Source organism: Carlito syrichta, unplaced genomic scaffold (genome assembly GCF_000164805.1).
Source record: "Carlito syrichta isolate Samal-C Ts95f unplaced genomic scaffold, Tarsius_syrichta-2.0.1 Scaffold312498, whole genome shotgun sequence".
Taxonomy (NCBI): Eukaryota; Metazoa; Chordata; class Mammalia; order Primates; family Tarsiidae; genus Carlito; species Carlito syrichta.
This window is the reverse complement of record NW_007256594.1, coordinates 6,240-11,927: the sequence shown is the minus strand read 5'-3', so window position 1 is coordinate 11,927 and position 5,688 is coordinate 6,240. Positions and strand designations below refer to the sequence as shown.

Sequence of the window (5,688 nt, the reverse complement as noted above, 5' to 3'; positions counted from 1 at the left end):
TGGAGGATTAAAGACCTTAACAAGCATAAATCTATAAAATTATCTTCTAAGAAGAAAATAATATAAGGAAAACACTTCATGACATTGGATTTGTTTGGATGTAGTACTAAAAAAAGGCAACAAGGGGACATAGACAAAAGATCTCACTTAAAAACGTGTTCAAAGGATTTGCAGAAATCACCACCTTGAGCTCTTTTCCATCATCTCCACCATGTTCTTCGATATTGCCATAGATGGTGAGCCCTTGGACTGGGATTCTTTCAAGCTGTTTGCAAATAAAGTTTCAGAGACAGCAGAAAACTTTCATGCTCTGAGGACTGGAGAAAAAGAATTTGTTTATAAGGGTTCCTGCTTTCACAGAATTATTCCAGATGTTTTGTGCCAGGGTGATGACTTCACATGCCATACTGGCACTGGTAAGTCAATCTATGGGGAGAAATTTGATGTGAACTTCATCCTGAAGCATACGGTTCCTGGCATCTTGTCCATGGAAAATGCTGGACCCAACACAAATTGTTCCCAATTTTCCATATGCACTATTAAGACTGAATGATTGGATGGCAAGCATGTGGTCTTTGGCAAGGGGAAAGAGGGCATGAATGTTGTACAAGACATGGAGGACTTTGGCTCCAAGAATGGCAATTCCAACAAGAAGCTCACTATTGCCAACTGCGGACAACTCGAATAAATTGGACTTGCTTTATCTTAACTACAAGATCATTCCTTCTGAAGCTCAGGAGAGCACCCCTCTGTCCCATTTGCTGGCAATATCCTATAATCTTTGCGATCTCACTGCAGTTCTTTGGGTTACATTTTTTCCTTATTCTCTTCCAGTATAGTTGGATTGAAGAGAAACAAAAACTAAATAGCAAAAGGAAGTGTGTTCATAGTAAAGGAAGAAATGGACACGATGAATGACAACCTGAGACAAGAGAGAAACCATTTGAAAGTCACATACCTTATGAGATTTAAAATCCAGAATAAATAAAGAACACTTGCAATTAAAGAACAAAAACAAACCATTTTTTCTTAGAGACAGGGTCTTGGTCTTTCTCCCAGGATAAAGTGCAGGGTAGAAATAGACTAACAGGTGATCCAGCAATTCCACTTCTGGTTATGTAAAGTAACTGAAAGCAGAATTTTTAGGAGACCTTCATACAGCTCTTTCCACGGCCGCACTATTCACAGTAGCCATGAGGAGAAGAACAACTGTCCACCAGTGGAGAAATGGATGAAGAAATGGGTATATACACACAAGGGATGCTCTTCAGTCTTTAAAAGAGGGAAATTCCAACACATGCCACAACATAGATGAACACTGAGTGCCGTATGCTAACTAAAATAACTCTGTCACAAAAGATGACACAAAAATTCTGTCTGATTTCACTTACATGGGATATCTAAAGCAGTGAAATTTATAGAAACAGAAAAAGGAACTTGAACAAAAAAATTTCTCTAAAATAAAAAGTCAGCCGGGCCCCGTGGGTCACACCTGTAATTCTAACACTTTGGGAGGCCAAGGCAAAAGGATTACCTGAGCCCAGGTGCTCAAGATCAGCCTGGGAAACTTGATGACACCTCATCTCTACAATACATTTTAAAAATTAGCTGGGCATGGTGGTGGGCACCTTGTAGTTCCAGCTACTTGAAAGGCTGTGGTGGAAGGATCACCTGAGCCCAGCGTGTTGAGTCTGCGGTAGCCATGAGTGTGCCATTGCATTCCAGCTGGGGCAACAGAGTGAGACTCTGACTCTAAATAAATGAATAAATGAATAAATAGTCTTTCAATTATTAAAAAAAAAGCAACAACAATAGCAAAACACCTCCTCAGAAGAAGCACAAGACACCAAGACAGTGGGTCTCTCAGGGGCCACATTTTGCTGACACCTCTGGACACAGATAGCAGCAACCTCTCAGGCAAGGCTAGTGAAAGCAGTCTCATGAAGGTCCATGGGATTCTGCCAGGTGCCTTGTCTCTGATGGCCTGGCTCAGACAGAGGTGATTCAGAAGGTCTCAGGACAGGATGCCTTCAAGCATCTTGCATAAATCCTGATTAAATAAGTGCATGGTATAGGGTGACAGTGAATTTGAGTCTTGAATTTTCATTTCAAAAGAAAAGGGCACTCTTACAGAAAAGAAAAATAGAGGAAACAAGAATCACACAAACTGAGTTTGAATCTGGTCCAACCACCCCCCCAAAAAATAAAGCTTTAAAAAACTAATAAGCAGGGCCAGGCACAGTGGCTCAAATTTGTATTCCCAGCACTTTGGAGGCCAAGGCAAGAGAATTATCTAAGCTCAGGAGTTCGAGACCAGCCTGGGTCAATTGGTGAAACTTCACCTTTACAATAAATAAAAATAATTATAATAAGCCAGGCATGGTAGTGAGCATCTGTAGTTCCATTTCCTTGGACAGCTGAGGCAGAAGGATTGCCTGAGCCCAGCAGGTCAAGGCTGTGGTAGCTGTGAACATACTAGCCTGGGCAACTGACTGAGAGTCTTAACTCAAAAAAAAAGGAAAGAAAGAAAGGAAGGAAGGAAGGAAGGAAGGAAGGAAGGAAGGAAGGAAGGAAGGAAGGTAGGAAGGAAGGAAGGAAGAGAAGCAGAGCCAGTCATGGTGGCTTATGCATGTAATCTCAGCAGTTTGGGAGGCAGAGGTATGGGGATTGCCTGAGTCCAGGAGTTCGAGACACGCTTGGGTAGCATGGTGAGACCTCATCTCCACAATTAAAAAAAATACCCAGGCATAGTGGTATACACTTGTAGTTCCAGCTACTTGAAAGGCTGAGGTGGAAGGATCACCTGAGCACAGCAGGTCGAGGAGGTGGTGACTGTGACTGGGCCACTGCATTTCAGTCTGGGCCCAGAGTGAGACTAGTATTCCAAAAAAAAGCAACTAAATAAGAATTGTCTATACTTAAATTTTTATTTTGCAATATTTATACACATATATATGCTATACCTCAATATTTTGTTACAGTCCTCCCCCAGTTCCTGGGTTATTATTTATGAACATTATCCTAATGGCTACCTAATATTGCATCACATAAATAAACTCTCATTTATTTAGTCATTTTTCAAGTGTTAGACATTGCATTGATGAGTTTTCCAAAAAAAAAGAAAATTGTTGCAGGGCCTTAGAGGAGGAAACAGGACGCAATTGTTCAGTAGGAAGAGAGATTCACTTCTGCAAGATGAAAATGTTCTAGAGTTCTGTTGCACAATAAGGAGAATATATATAGCATACTAAATCACACAATAGGTAATGGTGATAAATTTTATGTTAAGTGAGCTTTACTATAAGTAAAAGCACAAACTTGTTAAAAGGTGAAATCCTGGTGTGACAAATCCTAAGGTGTTTGGGAACCTCCTGTCTTCGCAGGGAGGGTTCCAGGGTGATGAGGACCAATCTGAGTGGTTTGAGGGTGCATGTCCTATCTCTGATCACCTCATTTTCCATGACGTCTTCCAGCCCCAAGTGGTTGGCTGCTCTTAGGGTTCCTGAGCCCCACTGAAAGTCCGCATTGGGGGAGCAGTCTAAAGTCTCAGTGAGGGCACAGGATTGAGAAGAATGTCTGGCAGAGGAATCAGAGGGTAGAGGGGAAAGGAATTTTGAAGGGGACAGATCAAAGACCCAACAGAGCTGCAGAGAAGATCTCATGTGTAAGACAAAAAAGAAGGAATGAGAATCAGGGATGATGATGGAGTGGGCTTAGATAAACCAAGTGAGAAGTTCATAAATGAGCTGTCTAGTCCTTTCATGGCAGGCCCATTGTCTTTAGGAAAAGTTTGCCATTTCTGCAGATATTGAACTGAATTAGTGCCATGACGGTGTCGCAGGCAGAAAGTAGAAGAGGCGAGGATGCAGCCCAGAAGGAGAGCTTCTCAAGGGGTTAACAGACAGTTAAACTGGACAGAAAATCCTAAGAGGAGCAAGTCTTTTTCCACTACCTGCAGGATCACCAGATTTGAAACCTGAGAACTCCTGTCCTCTCCCCATGCCCAGATGATCTCCTGGTGAGGCGAGAGAGGGGAGAGAGTCCCTTTAGACAGTTGAAAGCAAGGAGATTTGTGTATACTCAGCTCTATCCTCCAAAAAGGGAGCATGGGCCACTTGGGTAGGCACAGAGATTTCAGAAAATCTGGTTTCAAGGTCATCAAGTGTATTTATTCAGCAATAAATCACCCCAATCCTAATCTCAGTGCCTCACTCATTTCCTGGCTTAGGTATAGACCATTTCCAAGTCTAAAAGCTTTATTGAAGGTTTTTCTTTTGATAATTAGTGCCTGCTTCTTATTTTCAGTTCTTCAAGAAACATTAGGAAGTGAAAGTCCCTCAAACTGTCACTCTTCTTTTAATTACTGACTGATAGGTCTGAGCCAGTACCTTACTTTCCTCAATGCATCAGTGGCACTTGTGAACCACCACCCAATTCCACACTCCTGCTGCTATCATTTCTCTAGATTTAAAACCCAGAGACTATGTTCCAGCCGTGCTTCTCCTGGAGCTCATCTGTGATCACCTGCGATGATCCCTCAGTGGACAAGTGTCATGGGACTGTCATCCATCCACCTGCCAACTGAGATGATGTTTTCACTGCCATCCCGTGGAGAGTCAGCCAGCTCCAGAATCTATCCTCAGTTGGTTTTCTAGGACCACTCCCAGTGACAGCTGTTGGTTCACATTCCCTAGAAGCAGAGGATGAGACGTGGGATTCAAGAGGTGAACTGAGGCAGTGCTACAGGGATCCCAGGAAAGGCAGCTCAAGGAGCCAAGCAGAAATCAAGTTTGGCAGGAAACTAGCTTCAGCTTGATCCCTTAATGGACTCTGAATCATACATGGCAGGACAGAGGTTTTCTCACTTTGGGGCTTGCAGATTCCTGGACCATTCAGACCCTAGTTGTTGCCTGTTCTCAGGAAGTTGGTGGAGGGAAACAACCTGGAACAGGTGGATCTAATTCAACGAGGGCAAATCTCTAAAGAAGGAATGTTTGGGGTATGAGCCCAAAGGAAGGAAGGACAAGTGAGCTGGACATCAACAGCCACTGCTACAGGATTAAATCCTTTCACAGAAAGATATCACATAGGCTGTTTCTTGGAAGGCTGACATTGATGAGGGAAAAGCTTAGGTGTTTAGATTAGAATTTAATTCTGATATCTCCAGAACTTAATTAAATTTGGATTGGAGATCCAGTGTGTTTTGGGCCCTAAAACACCAAATGCACACCAAAATTGTCCTGGGGAGATGTGCCACAGTTTTTTTATTTTTCTTCAGCTCTCCTGGCAGATTCTGAAAAGGTCATGCCTCCAAAGCAAGCTGTGATTTCTCAACCTCATTGGAAGTAGACACAGAAATTGCATTCAACATGGAAACCACATCTTCTGTACTTTGAGACCTGCCACCGTTCCTGTACAGCATTCACCACCTTTACCCAGATAGTTCAAGATTCTTTTCTAGTCTGATGCTCCCACACTCACACTATCTTCTTCCATTAAACGTCCAAGTACTCTCAGCTCGAGTTGAGTCCATGACAGCCTGTCATCCTCTAATCCCTCTTGGCTCTCTAGCCGTGCAGGTCCCACTGGATTCTGTTCTTCCTGTCCCTTGTAGTCTCTCTCAACTCCTTATCTGACTGAATATCTGGTCCTCTGTCTTGCTCACAATGTCATGACACTAATCTGCTT

At 42.8% G+C, this 5,688-nt stretch overlaps 1 pseudogene; it reads left to right on the top strand.

The window, feature by feature from the left end:
* The first annotated feature begins 211 nt into the window (after positions 1–211).
* On the top strand, positions 212–688 carry LOC103272412 (annotated as a pseudogene).
* The last annotated feature ends 5,000 nt before the right edge of the window (positions 689–5,688 follow it).